Source organism: Periplaneta americana, chromosome 1 (genome assembly GCF_040183065.1).
Source record: "Periplaneta americana isolate PAMFEO1 chromosome 1, P.americana_PAMFEO1_priV1, whole genome shotgun sequence".
NCBI lineage: Eukaryota > Metazoa > Arthropoda > Insecta > Blattodea > Blattidae > Periplaneta > Periplaneta americana.
The window spans coordinates 68,879,785-68,893,747 of NC_091117.1; the positions used below are offsets into that span (position 1 = coordinate 68,879,785).

Here is a 13,963-nt window from a genome sequence, read left to right on the forward strand (position 1 = left end):
TCACATGAAATGTGGTCATAAAGTACTTCGAAGGTTCTCACAGAACACACGTGACACCGAAGAATGAGGAACAGCTGGTTGTGAAGCTCTTGTTGTTCTGTATGTAAGGTGTATAGCTCAACATACCTTGTTTTTCTTATTTTCAACTTTCAAGAGTTTCATTCCCGTGTCCAAATTTGTGTGTTGTAGAAATCATAAATGGGAGAGAATCCAATTGCAGCACGATGGGAAAGATAAATATTCGGCGTTGATCTTTTACTCGTTCGCCTTCGGGAAACGTTGAAAATGTTGACGTATCTATTAGATAACAGAAGGCCAGGACGTGAGTGCACATCATTAGCATTAAAAGTGAGCCCAGAATATTGCTCACTTTTGCCGCTAGGATCGTATGTATGTTCTATTGTATCTCTCCAAATGTTTGTTACCGTTGTACTCCTATTGTTTAGAAGAATTGTATGCTAATTTGATTTTGTGGGCATATGTTATTATATTCGAGTGTGAATTATTAATCGTGTCAATGTTGGAGATTTGATCTGTTTGATGAGTGTATACTATTCAATATTTGCTGTTCAAGTTGTGTTTGTTACTTATAGAAGTAAAAGTCATTGATGAAGACGGTTCATTTTATACCAAATTGCACATCTGATACTACAGAAAAGACTTTAGTAATCGGAGGCTTGGTATTCGCGTGTCGCCCTGGGTGTTTCAGGATGAGCTTTCTCATCTCGCTGGTCCAGTGTAGAGAGGATAGTGACGCCCACTTTAAAAGGGTATATAACATTATTGGCGAATCTGTTCTGCTAATGTTCAGTTGTTTTTGCGACTTTTCTCCCCCTCATATTGTAGTTTTTACGTTACGTCCAATTTTGACTTTTCCCCCTTCAAAACTCTCTTAAGTTTGTCCAATGGAACGATGGAAAACGGAGTGAGATAAGTGACCAATAGGCTTGGAGCTCACATAAATTCTTACTCATAGCCCAAGTACTCTTGGAAGGACGCGCGATCGTGCACCTTTTGATTGCTTCTCCTCCCATTTTTCTTTCTTTCATTGCGTCATTCAACGCATTCGTATCTCTCTATTATATAATCAGTGGATAGGATGTGCTTATCCTGCCTGTGGTAATACACTATTTAATCCTTAAATCAAACCTTACCTAACCTAAAATTACATACCAACAATAAACACTTTTCACGCAATTCAAGGAATTACATAATTCTCCTGTCACTTTTCAGTAGCTTTTGCTGTTAAGATTTTCGACATTTCTACCAATGGCAAAATAAAAAATCACGTTTATATAGTGTAATAATTTGTTGTTATTTATGTTAACACTTATGCCTTATGTGAAACTTCTTACTAAGCTATCTATTATTTCATTTAAGGTACGACTTGACACTTACTGTGGCCAAAAATGGTCAATTTTGTCATTACTTAAATTTTATGCCATTTTGTGCTCTAATTCTTGAGGTTTATAATGACTTTTGCTTTATGTAAATCTGATGAATAGTTTTCCAGAAATAAACGTTTCAGTGCAACGCTGTAGATTTAAATGGCCCGGGTAAGCTCAAACATCTCAGGGAGCCGTAGAGACGTTTACAGTGACTACGGAAGACCTGGAGTGTAACTCCCTCGGATAGATGGCGTCTTTGTGAGTAGCGGAAACAGCGATGCCGCAATATTCGGGTTAAAGAATGCAGCAGATCGCAAACACGTGAATTGCGAAAGCATTTTTGGACTTCGCCAGAATTGGATGCTATAGACGAATCGATAAGATGGCACCAAGCAGTGAATCACGTGCTTGAAGAGCGGTCCTAAAGCTTCAAAATCATTCCAATGCAGCAAGATTGCCTAAGGCTTGGGTGTTTGCCTTCCTCTATAAGTAAAAAAGTTCAAACTTCATCTATTATTTCTCTTGGAGTATTGACTTCAGGATATATACTTAATTTAAACAGTGATAACTCTAAAACTATAATATATATTGATGTGATTTTTTTTTTTGCAATGAAACCTTATTAATGAGACTAGAGTTTGAACTTCTATGAACATAATTTTCTATAACAAATTAATAACCTAGTATAAATAATAAAATGCACAAGCTTTTCAACAATATGTATATGCTATTCTTTTACACTCAAAACACTAGGCATATTTTACTTCAATCGCTTCAGTAAGTTAAATCCACCAATTTGAAGAAATAGTCATGACTTTATCATGGTTGCAACATAAATTAGTACAGCTGAAGAGAATCACTACATTAACAATGGTTTTCTATTTTCACAGTAGGTTTATGTGTTGTTAACAGATCTGATTTATTTCACTGTAGTTAGCTTAGTTTTTGTGTGTGGTAAAATTAAAATATATATATATATATATATATATATATATATATATATATATATATATATATATATATATATATATAGAGGTAAATCTTCCAACGATGATTCTCAAGTATCGAGCCATCCCTTAAATGTGTGCCCTGTTCAAGTAATTTTGTAGCTAGAATATTATGTTAAGAACAGAGCGCTGCAGCGATCGAAGTGGACATTGGAGAAAGTGCACCCGCCCTGCTTTCTTTCGTCATCATGTCGTGGCCTTCTATTATTTAGCAGACTGTGGTTACACAAGACTTCCGTTGTAAATATATCGAGATCTTTCCCTCGGATGAATAGACACAATTTTCGCGGAGGAAGAGTTATATCCGATATAGGGTCAAAATACTTTGATGGGTGAGTGATTCGCTTTTAGTAAGTCAGGTATTCTGTAAATGAATTCATGTCATTCAAAGGGAAATTTTTATTGTGTTGAAATGTGATCATGTCGTTTCTTTTGTGTTCAGTGTAATTGGCGATAAAAATGTTTTGCATCGCAAAGTTCCATTTATATAATGTAACTATAGGCCTATCATTCATTCAAATACATATAAATTGACGGGTATGTTATGCTCGTTTGATTACTAATGAAACCCGAGAAGGTTCGGTGTTCAGGATTGCTAAACTGTATAAATGAGGATAAACATTCGAAATCATAGAAAACAGATTTCAAATCTACCTAGATCTCTAAAGCTGCGGTTTGTTTACGGCGATCATCGGCTGGAGTTGCTAGCAATTAAAATGAATGCGTACGGTTTCTTTACAGCGATGATCACCAACGTAGATCATTGGACGCGACACAGATCGCTGGAGGTTGCTTCTGAAGCAAATTCAGGACGTACATCGCCGCATACATGTTCAATAATCGATATTTAGAGAAGGCCATGTAGAAATATTGAATCGAGTTCTGGCAGCAAAACAAATGAGAATTGACAGCGATGTACGCTGATAAAGAAACCATTTCCTGATGATCATCGCCAGCGTTTATAGTCGCCGGCGATGTGCGTCCGGCGATGATCGCTGTAAACAAACCGTAGCTTCACAGGCTGTCTCGGAAACTTTAGGAATTGAAGCCGTGAATTAGCTGTTCCGCCATTTGTCGAGCGGACAAGAAAGCATGTAGCCTATTATTCATTATTCACGTAGTATCTGTTTATGGCGTATAACATCGGCATTTTATGATAATGTCACTCTCATTATGTATACTGCACAGCTAGTGAAAGTGATTTTTTGTGGCTTATTTTACGACGCTGTATCAACATCTCAGGTTATTTAGCGTCTGAATGAAATGAAGGTGCTAATGCCGGTGAAATGAGCCCTGGGTCCAGCACCGATAGTTACCCAGCATTATCTCATATTGGATTGAGGGAAAATCCCGGAAATAACCTCGACCATATAACTTGCCTCGATCGGGATTCGAACCCGGGTCACCTGGTTTCGCGGTCAGACGCGCTAGCCGTTACTCCACAGGTGTGAACTAGTGAAAGTGAAAAAGAGCTAACTCTGCAGATCGAAAGTGGAAATATAATACATTAAATTAAATAAAAGAACCCTCTTATGCGTTGTGCTTTTTGAATTGGACTATTAGGGTGGAAGTCTGCATAGTTTGGCAACAGCGCATCGCCGGCTCACCAACGAAAACACATACGCACTCGGTCTGAGTAGCAGCTTTCCATTCCTTATACTGCAGTACGGTTTCCAGACTTACTAATGGCAGGAAATAACGATACGTGTTAATCTTTTTATTTAATTTGCAAAAAAACCGTCCTTTTGATTTAAAAACTGGAACGGGATAAAACATTCCTTGTCAGTTTCTCTAATGACAGAGTAAGAATCAGAATATTACAGATAATACTTATCAAGTGAAGTAGTTTCAACATTTAGGAGGGATTTTTTTTCTGAGAATAGTTTTCATTTGGGACTAATACAATATGCGCCAAAATAAACAATATTGAAATTATCGCTCATCTGCTGTCCATGTTTTCCTAGCAACCAAGTGTTTATTTATTTTATGTGATAATTTGACATATTGTATATTCAGTATTGGAGATAGTGCTACAGTTACGGTTCTCACAACAATGTTTATTGTCGAGCATTATTTCCGATCGTACGGAGTGGGGCATTAGAATAGGCCGAGCTTGCGCCACGTTAGGATCAACTCTCACGGACCACACCACAACCACACAACGGTGGTCCACTTGTGGGCGGTCAGGAATTAGAATGAAAACATGATCGTCGAGCCCGATCGCAAACTCGTGGCACCTGCGCGAAAGACGAATTGGCATCCACTTACATGGACTAGCCCAGAGTCTTGCTGGGGGGGGGGGGTTGTTTGAACAGTACGCTCTATAACAGAGCTGGGCATCGAGAGCAGAACCAGACTCTAAACGGGGCGCTTAATATTCATCCGTCACTGAATCAACGCTGCTCGGTGTTCGGCGGGGAAGAAAGGGGATGAAGAGAAATCATATGACTCCCCGTGAGAGTAGAATCCGCTCTTGCTGCCCAGCCCTGCTCTATGAGTAAGCAGTCGTATGTTCACACAGAACCCCCACTCCGAAGCCTCAGAAAGAAGCTAGCGCATGTTAGTTTTCCGAATTGTAAGGTGAAATTCAGCTCATTCGGACTCATTTCGTCAAAATGCCATCTCGCTTTACTGATTCCACGAACGTTAAAAATGTCGCAGTTGATATAGCGTCGTTAAATATCCTTCTAAAATCACTCTACTTTATTGAAATAGACGTTCATATGTTAATAGAATGCTACATCATTCTTCTGGAACGTTGGACGCAGGAAGCTGGAGATAACAGGAAACAACCAGATCATTCGACGAGATTAACAAAACTCAAAAAGCAATTTCCTGTAAAAAATTAAAGTTAAAATCAAAGCATTACATGTAAAAAATACAAAAATATATTAAAATTGATGAAGTCTGGAAAAAAATGTCATAAACAACTAAGTAGATTCAAATAAAAATGTCTTTTGAATTAAAATTTGTAAAGCGGAAACAATGTCTGTTTACTTTGTACATTTGTTTTATATAAAAAAGAGCTAAGAAAACAAAATGCACAAAATATTAATACTAAAAGATAAATTGGTCTATCACGAGTGTTTTCTGCTTCTAATACCTGAATGGTTGCAATAATTTTATAACACCTACATGTAAAAGTACTTGAGTGTTTTGAAAGATTAATAATTCGTGCCTTAACTTCCTAAACTTTGATGTAGGTTATAGTGTTCAAATTATTTTCTTAGATCAGTTATTTCGCATGTAAGTTGAGAGAATAGGGTATGGTTGAATGAGAGACGTTGTTTGAAAATTGATCATCAGTTATTCATCACAGTTCCGAATACGAAATATTTCATTAACATTAAAACGGCTGATTTTGCTTGATATTAAAATAATTTTACTATTTTTATGCTAAGTGATTCTAAAAATGTGAAATTAGAGGCAATTAAAAACGAACATGTCCGTGAAGAAATGTACTTTGAAGATTTTCCTGATGTAAATTATTTGTAAATGATTAAGAAACACTCAATTTTTACTTGCTATAAAACTGGAATTTAAAAAAAAGTTGTACAGTCGTGTTAAACTGGTGAAATTTCAGATAATTAACTAGGAATTTAGACCTTTGTATGAAATATTGAAACTACGAATGCATGAATATGATTTCATTTTGTTTCTATTTTTTATCATTACGGGAATGGTTTTCCTCGTCGCTTATGAATTTGCAAGTAAATTAAGAAAACTTGACAGATGGCAGCACGAGTACGCTTTGACATGTACTGCCTTTAGCGGAGAATTCGTGAAATACATATTACGCTAAAATATTACCTTTTTCTTATCAATTATAATTCAATGAAGGAGGTAATTATGTCAGAATAAATTTAAACAAAATCACTGCCCTGTAACTAATTTGGATTCAGTGTTCCATTTTTCAGAATGTGAGAGTTATGAATTTGAAATTAAAAATAAGTCAAACGAGGTATGAAACATATAGTTAGAAAAAATTACGTAGTCAAACAAAATTTATAGGAAAATAAACTTAATTCATGTGAAATTTAATCGTGTTTCTAATTTGGTCGCAATTTCGTTTTTATTATTAATTTGTTTATATTTTAACCGTTCAATCATATTTTAAAATAGAAATTCCAACGGAATAATTGTGCTTTTATGGGATTCATTTTTATGATTATACAACTCATGATTATAATTTCTAAATAAAAAATTGATTCAAGGTAAACGTAGAATTACGTCTTAAAAGTTTAATCAAAACTAAAATGTTTCTTCAATATTTATTTGAAAATTTTTTTCGTGTCGTTAATAATTCATCTTGTCACTAGGGTAAATCTTTTCTTATTAATCTCCATGAAATCATGCAAAGGCAAATTCAATCACGACAGGAGAATCATCACGATGTGTAAAATTATATTTGCTGGAATATTTACGGCATTTCTAAGCACCGGAATCCTTCTCGATTTCTGTTTGCCAAATAATTTGGAAAAATGTCTTTACCTACCGACGGATGCAAAACATTTCTATGTGTTTTAATTAAGACACAGTTAATACATGTTATTGATAATAAATTTCGTAAGCCTATTAACAACATAAGAAATATTTTATTGACGTGACTAGGGTTAATAGATTTCTTACATAAAATGTGTTTCTAGGTTTGAGCTCTACAGCTTTACATATCAAAACTACTGTGTAGTAGATATAAATAGATTGTTAATGTATAAACACTAGTACAAAAGAAGATCTAAGTTTTACAAGAAGTGAACAACAGAATAGCAAATACTGACAGAAGACACCCAAAAGTTTAGGAGGCCACGCTGGTGGGCTACTTTATGTAGAAGCCACTCTCTACACAGTCGTCAAGTACTCTCGGTTGACTGGAAATAAAACGTCACAGAAGCTATAATGGCTATAACAGATTATAGTTTCGGTCTAGGCCAGGGTTTCTCAAAGGTTTCCCGATCGTGTGCGCGTAAATCATAGAGACAGCAATGGCCAGTTTATAAAATATGTATATTTAATCTATTGTGTTGCAATTCTTATAATAAGCTACTCAAAAGTGAACATGAATTATTGAAACTAAAATAAAAGTTCATGTTCACTAGTTAAACATAGGATTATTCAAAATGTTGTGCTGAACCTGAAGGAGTTCATTGAGAGGTCTGAATGTAGGCTAATATTGAGATAGGAATCTGTGCTGTCCAAATAAATGCTCAGTCAGTGCAAGGAACTACATTGCGGATATAATCATACTTTGCACCTTACTTCCTGCCACCATGTTTGAATGCGGAAATTTACAACATTTTACAACCAGTTGTTGCAGAGCAATTAGAAAACATTCCACTTATCGTCCACCAGCAGTTGCGGATGGAACAGAACGGAGCACAGCACAGTTTATTTTTGCTATAACAAGATTTTCTAAATATCACATATCCCGGGTAATGGCTCGAAGGAGAAGTTCGACTGAATGGCCGACTCGTTCCCCTGACTTGATACCTCTCCAGTAGATGTGAATGGAAGAGAATAGAGCACCAGAATATTTTACTCTTACTGTACGGGCCTTTCTAAATCTCGCATATCCCGGACGATAGATCGGAAGGGGAGGACCGATTAAATGGCCGTTCATGCTCCCCTGGTTTGATGCATCTTTATGCCTTTTTGGGGGCGTATCAAAAACCTCGTTTATGGTATTTCCATGGAAGACCCAGAAATACTTACCAGAATGCTTGCAGGATCTAATGTGGTTCTGGAGGTGCTTCGTGTATTTGGGAGAGTTGCAATATCTGCACTAAATGTGCTGGTCGTCAGTTTCAACAACTCTTGGTGTAATATTAAATTAATAGTCAAGTTCACGTAATATTTATCTGTCTAAATTTTTCTACAAATTACTATTAGGCCTACTCTATTGGTATGTTGTCCATAGTGTAGTCCCTGATATTCACTCTTCTACTGACTCCTTCAGTTTCAGCACAACCTTTTGAATCACGCGCTGTAAATAGTGCATTGTTTTCTAGGACATTTTAAATAATACCGTCAAACAGAAGGAAATAAAAAGAACAAAAGTACAATAAATATGTTCTTTTTAAATTAATATTACTTCATCAAAGCAGAATGATATCTTTTCACATCAGTACCGAGTTGTGTTTCCACGCGCATTAATAACAACGCGACAATCATAAATTTTTTCTTGAAGTATTGCATTGAATATCACAAGTAATATTCCTGCAATTTATCTGATGGTAGTAGGGCGTGGTTCATGGTGTTCGAGTCGCCTCTGAAGAAATTCCAAACTTGTTTAGTTGCATTTAGGTCTGAGCCGCGGTGGAAGTGGAGGATGATCGATTTGAAGAGCTCTCAGGGCTTCCATGACTATTGAAATTCGATGTGTACGAACATTATCATCAAGAAGATTGAAATTCTCTTGTCCGTCCGTCTGAGAGGTATCCACTGATAATCTCCTCAACATGCCTTTGACCTGTGAGTGATCCATGTATAATATGAACTTGGGTTCGCCAGTCTAAGAACACACCTGCCAAACCATAACTCCATCACGAAAGGGAATTAATCGCTGAATATATTGCGAAAACATGATATGGTCAGCAATCTTGTATACTCTCTGTCGTCAGTGGTTATAAAAGAGACAATTTTTGGATTCACCAGTTAATATGACTTTTCCTCAGGGTGTACCGTCTTCGATCTTCTGATGAACCCATGCTAATCTTTCACGGCGATTATTTTGTATTAAGTGCAAGAAGTCTTAATGTCTGTAGGAAGACATATCTTCCCAAGTCTATTTATATTTGCTTGATGTGATACTAAGAGACCAGTGGTATTCTGAAGATTGTGAATTACTGTAGCAAATGAAGTTCTTCTTACTTGAACGATTATTTTTAGCAATTCTGTCGAGTGGTTTTAGAATATGATACACTACCATATCTTCTGTTTACGAATCCTGTGTTCCGAAAACGAGAAATTACTCTAAAAATCACAGTATAGGAAGTATTCATAAAATCTGCTACATATAGGCCTTCCTGATTTTCACCACGCTATTGTAATAAAATTGCAATTTCAACTTGATCCTTTGTAATATCATGCCTCTGCATGTTAAATGATCGCATATGGAGAAAAATAGCATTTTTTCTGTTGAAGGAGTCATGAGATTAAAATTTAGAGATGTAAAATATCATCTAATGTAATATTTTTATTATTTACAAATAAGCAATTGGATTTTTGTTGCTATGTAACATTAAATTTTTTTGAAAACAGTGGAACTCTTATTGTTATAAAAATTGTAAAAGTATTGCATTGGAATAAATATATTTTAGTATCGAAATATCAGTATTAACTTTTGTGTACATTATTTTATTATAAAATGCAACTTCTTGTAAGTTCCAAAAATAATTAATTTAATGTAACAGTGCTCCAATCAGGAAAACATATTCTTTTAATTATTGTTTTACTTTTACATCTCCGTAAATTTTATTTTAATAAAAAGTTGATGAAAGTTTTACTTTAAGAATGCTATGTACTCGTATTTTAAGTACAGCGTAAAGAAAATGGATCTATCACGTTTCGTATTCTTACATAAGAGTAATACAGTTTGGTGATATGTTTTTTTGTAGTTCATATTTGAGAAAAATACAATAGAATAATAGAAAATTTTAGATAAATGTAGAGATCATAACAAAGAAGAAAATAAATTCTGAAGCTGGAACTAAAGAGAAAATATGTTTTATATTACAATAGAAAAAAATGCCTGATCCAAATAAAACTCAGCGAAGAACAGAAAGATATATACTTTATAATAATGAAAGGAAAATGAAAACTAATGGTTAAAAAATATACAAATTAAAGGAAAGAATAGAAGAAATGAAAAATGCAGTAAATTAATAAAATAAATTTGAGAAGAGGGGCAAAGAAGGAAATAAATGAAGAAATGTAAGAAGATAAAAAGGAAAGTACAAAAAAGGGAGAAAATATAGGGAAATCTATTCAAAAATAAGAAAGAACGAAAAGAGGAACTATGTTAAAATATGAAAGAAAGATTAAAATAAACTCAAAAAAAGAATGACGAAGGAAGACCCCGTCATTGTTACCATTATTTAGTTTCCAAAATTAATTTATTTAATATTATTTAGCGCTTATGTGAATAACAATTTTTGGTTCATAGTTTAGTGATATTAAGGTGATCGGAACTTATGTACATTAAACTGATGCACAGTATTCTACTCTGTAAAGCAAACAAATTATTTCATGTAAACACATGGCTGGAAATCGCAGTGTTACCGCTCTAATGACGGTAGAAAACCAGAACAAAAACAATTTGATGTTTCACACTTATGTTATTTACTGACACGTTGTACTTCACAAAGGGTGTTGTTTTTAAATTCTTCTTCAGAACGAAAAATTACATTATTTTCTGACCAAATTTCTACACATTTAAAGGACAAAACTAAAATTATTTCAATCATTATTATCGTAATACACTACTCTCGTACGTTAACTGAGCATTTTGGCATTTAAATCAATGCCTTTCCCAAAATACTCTATGAAATGTTTCATATAAAAGAAGTTTTATCTCGAAAAGGAAACACAAACGGGTAAAATTGTATTAAACCTTTTTGTTTGAAATGTCCTAAAGAGTAACCCCCTGAAATAAATTACATTACTTACGGTTCACTCTGTATAATCTGTGACGTTGTGGAACTTACAATTCTCGCAAAGGAAAGTTGGAAAATGTTGTTCATAATAAATTTTGCAGTATAATGCGTACTTAATTTCATTTGTCTCTTCGTATTTTGAAAAAAAAAAAAAAAAAAAAAAAAATTGTTTCGAGCAAACCGTGATATTGCACTTTCTTTTGTTTTGGATAAAGACCTATTAATATTTTACTACAAACTATTTTATTTCATATAACTCCCTGATAAATTGACTCTTATATATATTGAATTTGAATTCAAATACTACAAAAATCTCTCTTCACGTTATTCCTTTACCTGAGATCGTTGCAATACAGGAACGAAACGAAATTTTGTAACTAATATGAGGAGGAATAAAGAGAAATTTTCATTTATCTCTTCGTATTTTGAAAGAAAAAATAAAGAAAAGGCGATAGAGTTTGTTTCGACCAAACCGTGATATTGCACTTTCTTTTGTCTGGAATAAAGACTTATTAATATTTCACTAAAAACTATTTTATTTCTTATCACTCCCTGATCAATTGACTCTTATATATAGAATTTGAATTAAAATAGTACACAAATCTCTCTCCACGTTATTCTTTTACCTGAGATCGTTCCAGTACAGAAACAAAACGAAATTTTTTAACTACAGTAATATGGGGAAGAATAAAGAGAAATTTTGCGTGGTTGTGTTGTGAGTACATTTATCTTCGGAGTCTGAAAGTAATATTTTTAGTAATAGAATTTATATGATTTATATAAAATGTGTAATATTTAAATTATGGAAATTTATAAATATTATTTATTTCCTTTCGAAGTAATTTCATAAGCTTGATAGCTTCTATAGCAGGCCCGAACAGAAAAACCCTACGAATTGAACATAGTTTGAAATAAGTTATCATTTTTATTTTTCCGCTGACTGTCTGTCTGCAACATCTTCACTGAAGCGTTTCCAATCTTGAATGTAGTTGAAATGTTGAAGATACTTGCTCCCTAATTTTATACACGAAGTCTGTTACTTCTTGCTCAATAAATAACCATCCGAAACGCTCCACAATTCGATGAAAAGATCCAGAATTGAATTCAGTAATGCAAGTAGTTCCAAACAAGTGCCTTGACATCATATTAGTATATAAAACTCTCTATAAATTGGACTGAAAAGTTCTGGAACGCATGAAAAGCTTTTCGAGTGCCTTGACAGCCTTGTAACCTTTCCATGCAGCCTTCTGTTCAGTGTTTGCGGAGGCATGCATGAGCAGTCACTGCTAGTACATGTTACGTCTATTAATAATTCAGGAATCTTCTTTTCCTTATTTCAACAGCACCTCCAAACGTTCTTGCAGAGTTGCGACACGCATCTATTCGACCTTCCACATTTAAGAAACCCTGCCCTATACCTTCAGTCTACACACAAATACACAGTAAAAGAACAACAACAATATACTGGGCATCCACTAACTAGTAATACAATACTTTCCTCATTACAACGATTTCTTTTGTTTTCTTACTGAACTAATTGTTAGTTAGAATATAAAATTTAAAAAATCTAACTTCTCGATTAGATGTATTATGCTATTGTGTTTGCTTTAGTTTTCTTGTAATATAATGATTATGATTAAAAATATAAGTGACAAAAATAAATTAATTTTGAGAATGTCCACTGATGTGGAGTAACGGTTAGCTTGCCAAACATTGACAAGATCGGGCCCGGGTTCAAATCCGGGTTGCGGATTCTCAACTACTTGAAGCAGAATTACTGGATAATTTTCGGCATGGTACCTCTGACTCATTCGCTTTCATTAGCATCATTTCATTAATCGTCTTCAATAGTTACACGTTGACCAGGAGGACTTGGCGGAAGTTCGCCTACAGGTGGCATCTATCTGCGGGAGCTGCACGTACTACAATCCCAGAGAAGACGCATGGGCTTGAGTTAGCGGACTGCGGTTTAATGGAGAGGATGTTCCCCCTCAGATAGATGGCGCCTTGGTGAATAGCGGAATTCACGACGGCGTGTCACTCCGGTTAAGAATGCAGCAGATTCAAGTACATGAATTAGGAACAGATGCCATTGATTTGAGAAGACTGGAGAGGAACATTACAGGGAGGCGGAGGTATGGTCTCCTATCAGACTTGGGTGCTGTGGCTGAATCGATACTATGGCATCAAACAGTGAATCACGTGCATGAAAAAAAAAACGATCCTAAGGACTTCAAAAATCATCCCAATATAAGGAGGTTGCACAGTAAACCTAAAGTCCCCGGTGCTTGTCCAAAAGGCCCTCCTCTGAAGGACAAAAAATTGAAAATAGGTGCAGTTTGTACTTTTTCAGCTCAAAATTTTTTCAATTATTTAACGACACTGCATCAATTACATGGTTATCTAACGTCGATGAAAATGGTGATAGCGAGATGGTATTTTGGTGAGAATTCGCCATGCAATTACCTAATATTATATTTACGTTTAAAAAAAAAGAAAGAACTCAACCAGGTAACCAATCCAAACGGGATTCGAACGTGCACCCGAAATTAGCATCCGAGTATGATTTCCGCTCACTATTCCTTTCCTGTTGGATCTAATTTGGTCTCCAGATGATAAAACGAATGACAACGATTATTCTATTCGTTGGGTCGTTACAAGGTAAAAGAGAATCACCGAGATTGACAGAAAAAAAAATCTTAAGGTTAAATAGAAAAGACGAAAATGTGTATGGAGTAGAGTAAGATGTCATAGCAAAATTATAAAAGCAGATGAATGTCAACAATGAAAGTAAATAGAATAGATTATTTGGGAAATCGTATAAAAACACTCAGCGATTATGATCCAATCTAGTGAATATGTCAGTAATAACTGTGAGATGGGTCTTATTGAATTATAAGTTTCACCTGAAGCTTAG

General features: G+C 34.8%; 1 protein-coding gene across 11 annotated transcripts in view; it reads right to left on the bottom strand.

The window, feature by feature from the left end:
- tn (tripartite motif containing protein thin) overlaps positions 1-13,963 on the bottom strand; it is a 242,561-nt gene that overhangs the window by 60,068 nt on the left and 168,530 nt on the right. The gene's annotated exons all lie outside the window — the stretch shown is intronic.